Raw genomic sequence first — 15,380 nt, forward strand, 5'->3', positions numbered from 1 at the left:
AGAGGATATTTACTGCCACGTTACTCATGTTGGCAGATGTTCTCGATTCGAATTCTGGAATATTTACTTCGTCTTATTTTGTGAAGGCATTTCGGAAGGCTGTGTTTACTAACTATGCTTTGGTAGCACTGTCTTAGATAGTTTCTCTATTGCTATCGTGCAGAGAAGGCCGCTAACATACTTCACATACGACCAGAATCTCTTTGGATTTTCTGCAAGGTTTCGAGAGAAAATTTCGTTGTGGAAACTGTTATAGGCATCTCGCATTGAAATCCGCGTTAACTTTCGAGCTTCTGCAAAAGATCGCCAATCTTGGGGATTTTTCGTCTGTTTAAATTTGGCATGTTTGTTTCGTTGTTTCTGCAACAGTGTCCTAACCCGTTTTGTGTACCAAGGAGGATCAGCTCCGTCGTTTGTTAATTTATTTTGTATAAAGCTCTCAATTGCTGCCGATAGTATTTCTTTGAATTTAAGCCACATCTGGTCTACACTTATATTATTAATTTGGAATGAGTGGAGATTGTCTCTTAGGAAGGCATCAAGTGAATTTTCATCTACTTTTTTGAATATATATATTTTTCTCTTATTTTTCAAGGATTTGGGGATTACAATATTCAGTCTTGCTAGGACAACTCTGTGTTCACTAATCCCTGAATCGGTTTTGATGCTCGTTATTTACTTAGGATTATTTGTTGCTAAGAGGTCAAGTGTGTTTTCACAACCGTTTACTATTCGCGTGGGCTCATGAACTAACTGCTCGAAATAATTTTCAGAGAATTCGTTTAGCACAATTTCGGATGTTATTTTATGCGTACCTCCGGAATTAAACATGTATTTTCGCCAACATATCGAGGGTAAATTAAAGTCACCACCAACTATTATCGTATGAGTCGGGTACGTGTTTGAAATCAAACTTAAGTTTTCTGTGAAAACGTAACCTTTATGAGCTCACCAAATTATATTTTAGTCACCATTTGCTCATAAATAAGACTTTATGACGCGCTGTGTCCGTATAATGGGCACTTCGCACTCATACAGTCCGTCTTCATCCGGGAATTATTCGATGGTGCCACATGGCGGCGTAAGCATCTTACAAAATATTATTTTGGCATACGAAGTTCATTGTACTTGCAAATATAACACATTTCTTGGTAGGAGTAGCCTAAAATTCCCGTTTTTATGTAAAATAGTGTAAAGTGAATTTGGATTGGATTGGAGGCGATTTTGTTTATCCTTAAATTATGCGTACTAATTTTTTGGTTATATGTATCAAAGTATGTAATGTTTTGAAGTATAGAAATAAACTGCCAAAAATTTACTGACCCACGAAATTCATTTTGTATAAGCAGCATATCCTGCTGTAGCATGGGAAATGAGGGACCTATCTGAAATATGCTCCTGTAGGAGCTCAAATAATGCGAGTATGCTGCTCTTTAAAAGAAGGGCAGAAATGCAGGGAACCAGCTGCCTCGTCAAAACTCTGGGCATGCAAATATATTCGTGCTTTTATGTTGTGAATGAGACCAAAACAGTGGCAGTGACGTTGGACTACTAGCAGAGAGACAGTGACGGTGGAGAGAGAGAGAGAGAGAGAGAGAGAGAGAGAGAGAGAGAGAGAGAGAGAGAGGGGGGGGGGGGAGGGAGGGAGGGGGGGGAGGGAGGGATTGGGAGAGAGAGAGAGAGAGAGAGAGAGAGAGAGAGAGAGAGAGAGAGAGACAGCAGCCAGTGAAACTGAAAGAGATCAGTGGAAACTAGAATTAAGAGCTCTGGAATCCTGCAGACTGGCGAAATTTAACACGCAAATATGTGCCCACATTTCAAAAATGGTTCAAATGGCTCTAAGCACTATAGGACTTAACTTCTGAGGTAATCAGTCCCATAGACTTAGAACTATTTAAAAATAACTAACCTAAGGACATCACACACATCGATGACCGAGGCAGGATTCTAACCTGTGAACGTAGCAGCAGTGTGGGTCCGTACTAAAGCGCATAGAACCGCTCGGCCACAGCGGCCGGCGCCCACATTTCCCCATGCCCTCTAGCCACGTGTGTTTTTCCCGGTCTAGGGGTCAAAACCCCGAACAAACAATCTCGAAGGACATGTGTGGTTGGTTGGTTGGTTGTTTGGGGAAGGAGACCAGACAGCGTGGTCATCGGTCTCATCGGATTAGGGAAGGAAGTCGGCCGTGCCCTTTCAGAGGAACCATCCCGGCATTTGCCTGGAGTGATTTAGGGAAATCACGGAAAACCTAAATCAGGATGGACGGACGCGGGATTGAACCGTCGTCCTCCCGAATGCGAGTGCAGTGTCTAACCACTGCGCCACCTCGCTCGGTGGACATGTGTGAAGAGGAGACAATGGTGGTTGAAAAGAAAGGCAGCAGACTGTAAGCGAGAAAGACAGAGACAGTGGCAAATGGCGAGAAAAAATGGCATGAAGACGATGGTAGCAGGACAGAGACAGTGAAAGTGACAGAAAAGAAGACAACGGTTAGGAAGAGCGAGAAAAAAGGATGAAGGCAGTGATAGTGGGAGACACAGAGGAGAGAGTTCCAGTGGGAGAAAAAGGAGACAGTGGGGGACAGCCATATAGAGGGCGATCATTAATAAAACCGACCAAATGCAGGGACGGATACCTGGTAGGAAATGGAGGAAAAAAGCCCTGTGAATATGTTTCCGGAAATGCATCGTTGCCATGACAGATGGCGCTGACGAATGAAAGATCCTCTGCCCACATGCCGTGTGTTCCTTGTGTGTCGCAGGCTGTGTGATTGACGCATCGTACTGTAAGCAGCGAAAAGGTCCCGTAATCATGTCGGGAACAGGTCCAGACGGTGTTTGTGTAGGCTAAGCGGATCAGAACGGCCTAGAGGTATCACGACTATATCAGAACAAGTACCTTCACAGCCATCAATAACATTACACAACATTTCAAGCACATTTTGGACGTTTACTTGATAGTGGGTCCTTTCAGACAGACAGACGTGCAGAGAGGCTGAGGACTTTGAGTACACCAGATTTAGAGGACAGGGTTCTACAGGATACTAATACAAGCTCAAGACAAGTGTGCCACCAACATGTTCATCTGTCTGAAAGGGTCCAACCCACATTATTACGAGCCCAGGAGAGGCGCTGTAGACTGTCTTGCTGTTAGCAAAGGCGCCCTTGTCCATCGTTTGTTGCCATAGGCCTCTAACGCCAAAAGTGCAGGCTGTCGGCTGGACGGCACTCGCTTCACAGTGTGGATTGCGAAATATTGAGTTTCCTAACGATTTCCGAAATGGGGTGTCTCATGATTCCAGCTCCAATTACCATTTCGTGTTCAGAATCTGTTAATTCCCTTCGTGCTTCCATAATCACATAGGAAACTTTTTCACATAAATCATCTGAGTATATGTGACAGAACCGTCAATGCATTGCCCCTTTATACTTTGTATACGCGATACTACCATCTTCTGCATGTGTGCATATCGTTATCCCATGACTTGTAACACAGTGTAGAGAGAGAGAGAGAGAGAGAGAGAGAGAGAGAGGGAGGGGAGAGAGAGAGAGAGGGGGGGCGGGGAGAGGAGGGGGGGGGGGGAGAGCCTACTTTGAGATCTAATACATTGCTGTTTTCCTGTCCAAGCGAGGCTCGCTTCGTTAAATTAAGCAAACTCTGCGCAGCTTAACGGTCTTGCGTTCCATCCCTGAAAAATCCCGTCACTCGTTGCTTCGGCCTTTCCGGAAGTTTGCATGTATTCTCCCAGGGCGAGTCGCTTTATTAGTCTCCAATTAACTGAGATCAGATTCCGGAGCCTTCGAGCAAAAAAATGTCCGGATCCTTAATTAATCTGCTGCCGGAGGGCGCCGTGATTAATCTAAGGCGAACGCAGCCACCGAAAGCGACGACTAACACCGTGTTCCCTGTTAATAAGAAACCCGGAAAAATGCGAGCCCGCTCCTCTGTGCTTTCCAGTGGAGGCGCCGCCTTCTGCTTTTATCAAGCGAGAGTTATAAATAAATAATTCCTACCCACATGATGAAAGGCATTCACCAACCAATGGGTCTTTGAAAGTAAAAAAGGTAAAAAAAATGGCTCTGATTTAAAATGGGTTGAACGTGTAATACATCACGTCGACGTAGTAGCCACTCAACCATCCGCACGGGAAATGATCATATGTATCGTTAAGCATATACATCCATCTCATAGCCCGATAAACTCTGCGCTTATTGAGCGCGTGAAGAATGAGTGCTTGAATGCGTCTCTGTTGTCCTGTAATTCATTTAATCTTGCCTTCATGGTCCCTTCAGGAGCAATGCGTAGAACGTGCATTATATTGCTAGATTCCACAAGTTATACTGGTTCTTGAAAATACAGTTCCGGAACCGAGCAAGGTGGCGCAGTGGTTAGCACGCTGGACTCGCATTCGGGAGGACGACGGTTCAATCGCGCGTCCTGCCGTCCTGATTTAGGTTTTCCGTGATTTGCCTAAATCGCTCCAGGCAAATGCCGGGATGGTTCCTCTGAAAGGGCACGGCCGACTTCCTTCCACTTCCTTCCCTAATCCGATGAAACCGATGACCTCGCTGATTGGTCTCTTCCCCCCCCCCCCCCCCAAACAACCCAACTCAGCATTCCGGAAAAAATTTAGTCCATTCTTGTAGAGGTTCCTAGTTTACTCAAGATTTATTATTGCAACAGTGCATGCAGAGTATATGAAATTATTACATTTGCAGATCAAGAGCACAAGTGGTTGTGAGGTATCACGTATCGGCTGGTGTTGAAACATCCATATTAGTATGTGGGGTAGCCGCCGCGGGTGGCACTGCAGGCGCTGATTCTGGCATCAAGTGGATCGTACAGAAGGCGATTACTGACCTCGGATACGTTATTCCACGCCTGCTCGACCTGTTCACGTAAGAGTTGTTGGTTGGCGATTCTCACGAGTCACTTCTCGTCTCATCATATCCTGCATGTGCTCGATTGGAGACATGTCCGGAGATCGTGTTGGCCAGGGAAGTTGCTGCCCGTCTATCAGAGTAGGTCGAGCTTCACAGAAAGTGTGTGGGCGAGCATTATCCTTTTGGAACAACATATCAGCTACCTGTTGCAAGATTGGCAAAAGCACGGATCTACACTACTGACCATTAAAATTGCTACACCAAGAAGAAATGCAAATGATAAAGGGGTATTCATTGGACAAATATATTATACTAGGTCTGATAAATCAGTACCCAGAACAAACACCTCTGGCCGTAATAACGGCCTTGATACACCTGGGCATTGAGTCAAACAGAGCTTGGAAGGCGTGTACAGGTACAGCTGCCCGTAAAGCTTCAACAGGATACCACAGTTCATCAAGAGTAGTGACGAGCCAGTTGCTCCGCCACCATTGACCAGACGTTTTCAGTTGATGAGAAATCTGGAAAATGTGCTGGTCAGGGCAGCTGTCGATCATTTCCTGTATCAAGAAAGGCCCGTACAGGACCTGCAACATGCGGTCGTGCATTATCCTGCTGAAATGTAGGGTTTCGCAGGGATCGAATGAAGGGTAGAGCCACGGGTCGTAACACATCTGAAATGTAACGTCCACTGTTCGAAGTGCCGTCAATGCGAACAAGAGGTGACCGACACGTGTAACCAATGGTACCCCATACAATCACGCCGGATGATACGCCAGTATGGCGATGACTAATACACGCTTCCAACATGCGTTCACCGCGATGTCGCCGAATACGGATGCGACCATCATGATGCTGTAAACAGATCTTGGATTCATCCGAAAAAATGACGTTTTGCCATTCTTGCACCGAGGTTCGTCTTTGAGTACACCATCGCAGGCGCTCCTGTCTGTGATGGAGCGTCAAGGGTAACCGCAGCCATGGTCTCCGAGCTGATAGTCCCTGCTCCTGCAAACGTCGTCGAACTGTTCGTGCAGATGGTTGTTGTCTTGAAAACGTCCCCATCTGTTGACTCAGGGATCGAGACGTGGCTGCACGATCCGTTACAGCCATGCGATTAAGATGACTGTCATCTCGACTGCTAGTGATACGAGGCCGTTGGAATCCAGCATGGCGTTCCGTATTACCCTCCTGAACACACCGATTCCATATTCTGCTAACAGTCATTGGATCTCGACCAACGCGAGCAGCAATGTAGCGATAAGGTCAACCGCAATCGCGATAGGCTACAATCCGACCTTTATCAAAGTCGGAAACGTGATGGTACGCGTTTCTCCTCTTTACACGAGGCATCACAACAACGTTTCACCAGGAAACGCCTGTCAAATGCTGTCTCTGTCTGAGAAATCGGTTGGAAACTTTCCTCATGTCAGCCCGTTGTCGGTGTCGCCACCGGCGCGCACCTTGTGTGAATGCTCTGAAAAGCTTATCATTTGCATATCACAGCATCTTCGTCCTGTCGGTTAAATGTCGCGTCTGTAGCACGTCATCTTCGTGGTGTAGCAATTTTAATGGCCAGTAGAGTAACAACCTTCTGTACGTATCAATTGCTGGCTACTGTCCCCTTCATAAACACCAAAGGTGTAAGAGAGATTTAAGTGATCGCACCTAATACCATAAGGCCTGGGGTGGAGCCATTGTGTTCTGAACGATTGCACTCTACGAGACATTGCTCGCCATGTATACGCTGTTCACGCAAACAACCATCACTTGCATGCAGGCAGAATCTTCTTTCATCGCTGAAGACCACGACACGCTATTCCACCTTCCAAGTGATCCTCTGACGGCACCAGTCGAGCCGTACTCGCCGATACTGTGGCGTGAGTGGAGGACGCGCTATAGGTGTGCGTGCCCACAGTACCAGTGCTAATAACCTGTTCGTAACAGTTTGCGCTGACACGTCTGGGTTCACAAGACCTCTCTGAGCTGTGCGTGGCTCGTGTTCCCACCATCATGTATTTTAAACCCTGTTTTTAACATACTTACACCTTACTACGTTAATTTAAATTACTGCTGTCACTGAGTTGCTACTTTGCTTGACCGTGAGCGGCGTTAGCAGCGCGAATCGATATATTCCCTCTCGTAGTATCTTTGCTTGACTGCTATTACTTCCGGTTACCGTCTGTCGTAAGCGAGTTCGGGTTGTGAGTTCGGGTCTGCCACTCAGTTGGAAAGCGTCTGTAGAGCAGTCTGGACCTATCAGTCGGGGAGTGGCAGTGCGGCACTAGTGCAGTCGGGTTGGAGCAGCAGTGAGGTCTGCGTCGACATGGCTCGCCCGACCATTGCCGCCAAGCATCACTGGAGCTGGGCCACGGTCTTGGTGGATCGTCGGTCGGTCTTCCTACCGAACGGCACGTTTGGGCTCGCCGATCGTTCATGAGTCGGCTGTGTGTGTGTGTGTGTGTGTGTGTGTGTGTGTGTGTGTGTGTGTGTGTGTGTGTGTGCATCGACTCCCAATTTGTCTTCGTGCGTGTTTAGTTGCTGTTGCGTATCGTCAAGGTCTTCGTGCAAGTGTTTGTTAGGTTGTACGTGTAGTTGGTGTTATTTCCACTGATGACTATTGGAAATGTTGTCGGCATTCTGAGAGCAGTCGGTCGGTTGGTGCGGACCAGGGAGGATATCTACGAGCGGCGCGGTCGGCTGGGTCCGCTGCCGGTCCCTCCGCAGTGTCGGAGCGTGTGTGGGGCTGTCCGATCCCTACGACCTTCGTTGCTCACCGTCCCAGGATGTCAAAGTTGAGTAGTGCTTTCATGTACCAAAGGTTTTGATAGCTTAATACTATTACATATATCATTGTGGATTATCACGTTCGTAACCGTTTGTGTTTGAGTGCTCATGTAATGACTGATGGCAAGCAAGTCGTCGTGTCGGTCGGTCCATGACTGTCCCCTGGTTGGGTTCGGACGGATCAAGTGTAGTTGGGCTCACCACCCGTCTCGCCTAAGTGAACGGGGGCAGACCGACCTCCCTGCAAGTTTCTGAGTGCCACCGGTGTTTAGTTATATGTTTTCAGCTGCTTAAAATTTAAGGCATATGTTTATTTTTTCTCATTTTCTTAAAAATTTACCAAAATAAAATTCTTTAATTTATCTTTCATGCTGAAACATTGCGGCCTTCTGCCTTTAAAAGATTATGGTAATTTATTTTGAAATTTTGAAACTTAAATGTGGCCTTTAGCCATTGGTATTGCACCTGCTTTGCCTTGAGGCTTTCCACTTAGCCGTGATATGTTTTTTTAAATTTATTTTATTTTCCTCTTTAATTGCATTTTTATCTTGTTGATTTCTAAAATTTATTGTTTTTAAACATTGTGGCCTTCTGGCTTTAAGTCTATGGTAATATATTCTAAAATTTTGAAACTTAACTCTGGTCTTCAGCCATTTGGTATTGCACATTGCATATGTTTTTTTTATTATTTTATTGTGATCTTAATTGGTATTTTATCTTGTTGATTTGTTAAGATTTCTTGTTTGGAGGCCTTCAGCCGTGAAAGAGTTGCCTTCGGTAAAGGTCCGGGTATGTGTCGCTTTGGTTGTAAAAGTGTTATTAAATTACTATAAATTTCTGTTAGAAGTTGAAACTGACCCCATCATTATTTGGCCCTTTCCACAATCCTAATTACCTGTTGTTCCCAGCGGGTTTAGCGGGCGTGTCACTCTTATTTGTACTGTTGTAGCTGTTTGATCTGCCACTGCTGCCCTTGAAATACGATGGTCCTGGTGGGCTTCTGTATCGCGTGGTCTTCCAGAACTTCGTCTAAGGGTGTGAGGAGACATTTCAGAGACCACTAGTATCAGAAACGTTGCGCAACTGACGCAGCATGTCCAAATTGTATGGCAGTTCTCCGAAAAGACCATCCTCCACTCAGGAGGCCATAATTTTATTCCTTTGAAACTTCCTCAGTTGGCTGTAGGAATGATGAGTGCATCAAGAGTGTGTTTCACATGTTTGCACCGCAATGAGAAATGGCTCTGAGCACTGTGGGACTTAACATCTGAGGTCATCAGTCCCCTAGAACTTAGAACTACTTAAACGTAAGGACATCGCACACATCCATGCCCGAGGCAGGATTCGAACCTGCGACAGTAGCGGTCGCGCGGTTCCAGACTGAAAGGGCTAGAACCGCTCGGCCACACCGGACGGCTCCGCAATGAGCTTTCTGTCTGTATTTCCTATCGAGTAAACGCAGATGGTGCTCTGGTAGCCATGCCACTACGCTATCTGTTCGCGGATGATGCTGATACCATTATCAGGTCCTTCACTACCACTCAGGGAGTACATGGCGTCATCGGATCAAAATCGACCTGAGTGAATGCTACCAGGTTTCATGTGTAGTTGACGTCTTTCTTCAGTCGCCATTTCAAGTTTATTAGCATGCCTGTTAGTGGAAAACCTTGTGGCCGTTCGTGCTGTCTTTTTTTGTAATAATTACAATATGCCCTTCATCTCGAACACACATAATGAGTAGTCTAGAATGGGTCATACTAGTATTTTGTAAAAAAGCTGACATCGAGATGCATTTCAGTTCCCAGTATCCTACAAAAAAAAGTTAAGTCTGCTACTCGCTTTGCCTTCGATTTAACCTGTGTGGCACTGTTACACCGAATGTGGCACATGAGTTGAGTGATTCTATCTATGACTCGCTAATGTTATAGTTATAGGGTGCTACATTTTTGGGTTTGTAAAGTCGACAGTTTTACTCTTTTGATTCTTTAAAGCAAGTTGCAGATTATTGCACGGCTTTCCAATATTATAAAGATCTTATTGGACATTCATGGAGCTAGAATGAGATTTTCACTCTCCAGCGGAGTGTGCGCTTATATGAAACTTCCTGGCAGATTAAAACTTTGTGCCGGACCGAGACTCGAACTCGGGAACTTTGCCTTTCGCGGGCAAGTGTTTTACCATCTGAGCTACCCAAGCACGACTCACGCTCCGTCCTCACAGCAGAACTAGCACTCCTGGAAGAAGGGTTCACAGGAGCGCTTCTGTGAAGTTGGGAAAGTAGGAGACGAGGTACTGGCGGAAGTAAAGCTGTGAGGACGGGGCGTGAGTCGTGCTTGGCTAGCTCAGATGATAGAGCACTTGCCCGCGAAAGGTAAATGTCCGGAGTTCGAGTTTCGTTCCGGCAAACAGTTTTAATTCATGGAGATCTCTTCAGATAGTACTTCAAAACAGTTAACTGCATCAGTTGCAGAAATCTGAATTTGCTGATAGTAATGCCGGTGAGGATATTAATATACCGCGTGAACAGCGAGCGTGTCCGTCCATGGTAGCTGAGTGGTCAGCGCGACGGAATGTCATATATAACGGACCGGATTCGATTCTCAGCTGGGTCGGAGATTTTCTCCACAGAGGGACTGTGTTTTGTATTGTTCTTATCATCATCATTTCATCCACATCTACATGCAAGTCACCGAAGTGGTGTCAACTCGAAAAACGTGCATCAGGCGAACGGTCTACCCGACATGAGGCCCCAGCCACATGGTTTTTGCATTTACAACAGCGAGGATGCCGGCCGGAGTGGCGAGCGGTTCTGGGCGCTACAGTTTGGAACCGCGCGAGCGCTACGGTCGCAGGTTCTAATCCTGCCTCGGGCATGGATGTGTGTGACGTCCTTAGGTTAGTTAGGTTTAAGTAGTTCTAAGTTCTAGAGGACTGATGACCTCAGAAGTTAAGTCCCATAGTGCTCAGAGCCATTTGAACAGCGAGGATCTCAACGCACTTCGCTAATCCTCAGACTTTGCAAGAAATCATTATAAAAAACGAAGCCAAAAATGGAAAATAAGGTTAACATGTACGAGTGAGGAGCAAAAAAGGTTTTTCTTTTTGTTTGTGTATAACATTTTTAATACGGACATGCCATTTGTTGTTTTCTTGTATTGCAGAGTACTGAAGCATCAGCATTAAAACGGTGGAGCGATTGATTGAGCTTGGATAATACAATTTACTTGAAACATTTACCGAAACTTTCATTTAATTTAACATATCCCACTAAACACGCGAAAGCCAATTTTCATGGACTCACAGCGAAAAGAAAAATGAATTTTAGAACAAGTCAGAATTATTTACGAGAATTAAGCCTTCACGAATATGAATCAGTCAACAAAACAATTCGAAAATAAGCTCTCTTCAAGACAGCTTTAGCCAAAATGTCTTTCAGTAACTTAAAACAAGTTTGACAGTAACAGCGAGTCCAGAAGACAATATTAGAAAAAAAAGAAAGACTGGAACGTAATACAGCAATCAAAAATCATAATCTGAAGAATTAATGATTTAATTATTAACAAATTGACTAGTTATTACTAACTGTGCCGTAAAAACCACAATTTCCTTGAGGGAAATATACTTTACTTTAGACAGGCCGGCAAGTGCGGCTTTATTGTTAACCCTTTGTGCTTTAATGCAGGAACACGGTCTGTCGGTGGTGTCAATATAGCTCACTACGATCAAAGATGGTTCTCAGCAAATATGACTGTACCTTTTAGCACAAAGAACAAGCGCTGCCCAGGCTCGCTACACACACCATTATGCACACTGTTCCATAGTACAGGCCCAGCATGAAACCGACGTCAGATATACAATCTTTGCCGGCCGCGGTGGTCTAGCGGTTCGAGGCGCTCAGTCCGGAACCGCGAGACTGCTACGGTCGCAGGTTCGAATCCTGCCTCGGGCATGGATGTGTGTGATGTCCTTAGGTTAGTTAGGTTTAAGTAGTTCTAAGTTCTAGGGGACTGATGACCACAGACGTTAAGTCCCATAGTGCTCAGAGCCATTTGAACCATTTTTTATACAATCTTTCAGAGCATAAACGTAAGGGCACACACCAAACCAGCTGCGGTAGTCTGTTTGCGAGGAGAACCGTCACGACTGTCCGCTTCCTCCTCGGTCCGCACTGTCACCGTCTGCTTCGTGCTGGCTGGCCTACAGGTTGCCGCGATCACGTCAATCACAGAAGTTGGAAGTATTGCCAACTTAAGTCATAAGCTGGAACACTGGCAACCGTGGCACACTTGGAAACATTTTTATTGGTCAGCTCGCTGGGCTCCATTTGGCTACAAGTGAAATGGTTTTATTTTATACTGGCTGTGAGGCCAAACCCGCTTATAACGTCAGCTCACGGATGCAGTTAGTGTAAATTTTCCAGATTTTTTCCCCAAACATTCCGCACCCTACCTCGCTGCTGAATTCACCTATACTACCGATTTCCATTTTACTTAATTGCTGATGGGCCAAGGTATTATGAGCACTATGCTTGATAGCGTACTGGTCCACCTTTGGAACGTATTACAACACCGATTTTGCGTGTTACGCATTCGACAAGACATTGGTAGGTTCCTGGAGGTATATAGCACTTGATTCCTACGCTCAGGTCTCCCAGTTCCCGTAAATTACGGCCAGTTATTTTGCGGTCGCTGATCTGGCAACAGATAGCGTGTTAGATTTGTTCCATCGGGTTTACATCAGGTGAAATTGTTGGCCGAGACACCTATGTGACGAAAATTATAATGATGGTCAGCATTGGCCGTAATTTTGATGATTTATTAACAGCAAAATCGATTTTCGATCACATAATGATCATCTTCAGTGCTGGAAGTTAAACATTTCACATAGCAATCACTGAATAAGAAACAAAGACCACAAATGCACCTGGGTGTAAACCAACTGTTGGTAAGAACATACCTTTAGCGTACAAATTAAAACTCGTAGGCACTGGTGTCTAGTTATTAGATGTAACAGAAGCTACGAAACGATCACAATAACTGAAATCGCTATTTACATTCACCTCTACAATGTGCTTTTGTATCATTCTGATTTTCATTATTACGATGTTTTTGTAATTAAGCCTCAGAAAGAGTTATGTGTTACTATGTCCAAACGGGACGAATGAGATGTGTTGATCATCACGTCGTTAAATGCGATAAAAAATCGTTAGTCTGCGCCCTAAAAAATTTTTAAAGAATATTGGGTTTCATGACATTTTCACCTGTTAAATTGGGGCATATATTGTACAATCACCACTATTTATGTATTTGACTGGTTGTTTTCAACGTAATATTTTACGTAAATTAAGAACTTCCCACGCTAGATGGCGGTTACTGTGCTATAACAAATTCTGTTATATTTGATGTCATGTTATTTGCATATTTTTCTTTTTTACTAGTCCTGTAATCTGGCACCTTATAATTTACCTGTTGATTTTTATTCTTGCATGTTTTTTTAAGTTGTTTTGAAAATAACACGCCAGTGTACGGTGGCGAGATGTGCATTTCCCCCTTCCTTTTTGCTACGCGATTTTAATGTACAATTTTAAATTTGAAATATTCAATTAATGATTTGCAAGGACGTTGTAGAGGTGAATGTAAATAGCAGCTTCAGTTATTGTGATCGTTTCATAGCTTCTGTTACTGCTAATAACTAGACACCAGTACCTACGAGCTTTAATTTGTACGCTAAAGGTATGTTATTAACAACAGTTGGTTTACACCCAGGTGCGCTTGTGGTCTTTTTTTCTAATTCAGTGATCGCTATGTGAAATGTTTAACTTCCAGCACTGAAGATGATCATTATGTGAACGAAAATCGATTTTGTTGTTAATAAACCATCAAAATTACGGCCAATGCTGACCTTCCATATAATTTTATTTATCATATGATCGCTGTGCACACAGAACTCTATGGAATCGCCATTCAATAAACCTATGGGATTTCTCCATCATGCTCCTCAAACCGCTGTAGCACAATTCTGACCTCGTGGAACGGGCAGTTATCCCGCTGTCGGGAAAGACATCCAGCATGAAGGGGTGCGGGTGGCCCACAATATAGTGAACGAAGTCCACCGCATTACCTAACGTCCCATGGAAGTCCAGGTGGAATGTCCCTAAGTTTAATACTGCACCCATTGTCCAGCGTTCGCGGCGCGGTCTGCGTTCCGAACAACCGTTTGTTGGATAATGTCATTCTTCCGACTGAGCAACATGTTTCCTTTGATCCACGGCCCAATGTCTTTGATCCCGCGTCCACTGCAGTCATAATTGACGATGAAGTAAAGTGGACTTGGAACACCCAAATCTCTTCCTATGCGGAGCTCCATGTTAAACCAAGTGTGAGGAGCAGGGAGCTCCGAAAAATTCGTACCTACACCAGCATTGTACCCTGTCATCAGATCTGCCACATATCCCCGCCTATCACGCTTTACAGGGCGTGAAAGCTTCGGATATCAAGGTTTTCTTACGAGATTTGGGGGTCCAACACCCTGTCGGGTACCTAGGCTTACACCACCCTGCAACCACATTCCATAGATGCTCACGACAGTACCACGCGAACAGCAACCAGCATCATTATTCCTGAAATACTCGCTCCGAGGTGCAGGGCCGTTACAATTTGCCCGTTTCATAAGACCCTTATGTCTCAGGATTTCATGACTGGTTGCCTGGATCCTGGCTAGAATGGTTCCCAGTCAGCGTCTGCACCGTTTATACACTTTCCCTACCGCGTCACTTGCCCGCAATGCCGCCACGTGGCATTCAGCCTCGTAGTGGGCAGTTGGGTAGGTTGTACGTAGAGGATAGAGTACCTACGAACACATCATGTTTTTTAGTCGTTGCTTTAGTCTAGTGACTGATTTTAGATTGAAGGAATGTGCACTAGAGATCGTCATTTGCAGTTACCGCCGTTTTCTACAGTTCGTATTTTTAGACACGAGGTTGCATTTTGAGCAGCATTTATAAATATTTGACCTTCTACACATTTAATTGCTGTATGATAAACACTGACTGGAAAAAATTGCAGCACCAAAAAATCATTAATATAGAGTACTGAAATTTTTGGAATGCTTTTGTCTCAGTAACTTTTTTAAGAGATTAACATTGCAATACCGCAGATAAATGTAAGCGCGAGATAAGCCACTGCAAATATTAAATTCAGCCACATTATATAACTTTATATGGATATGGTGTCTGTTCTTTCGGACATGCCCGAAAGAACAGACACCATTCATGACCTGCAACCGTCTAGAATGAGATTAGAATTACATTAATACCGTTAGCTGCTCACGGGCGTTGATATATTGTAACGTTCCCACAAAAATAAAAGAAATTTATATTTAAATGTTAATGGACATCGTGCTAAACGTAACCTCCCAGCAGAAATAAAAGAAAACTCAATGATAATGAAAACGTGCCAAAAGTTAGTTCCCCACAAGATTACTGAATAATAATGACCTAAATGTAAACTCGACACAAAAATTAAGAACTGAAAATTAATCATTAAACCCACAATAATAGGGCAGCATCTCTGACCTTAGGCCCTGTGCAATAATTAATCTGATAAATTGATTCTGGGAGGAAAAGCATAGGAAATATTATTTCAGTTGGAATGATTCTTTTCTTAAAAACGATTGCTTTGAAAACAAAATTATTATTGGGGCATTTCT

This window comes from Schistocerca piceifrons, chromosome 6, assembly GCF_021461385.2.
Source record: "Schistocerca piceifrons isolate TAMUIC-IGC-003096 chromosome 6, iqSchPice1.1, whole genome shotgun sequence".
NCBI classification, from domain to species: Eukaryota; Metazoa; Arthropoda; class Insecta; order Orthoptera; family Acrididae; genus Schistocerca; species Schistocerca piceifrons.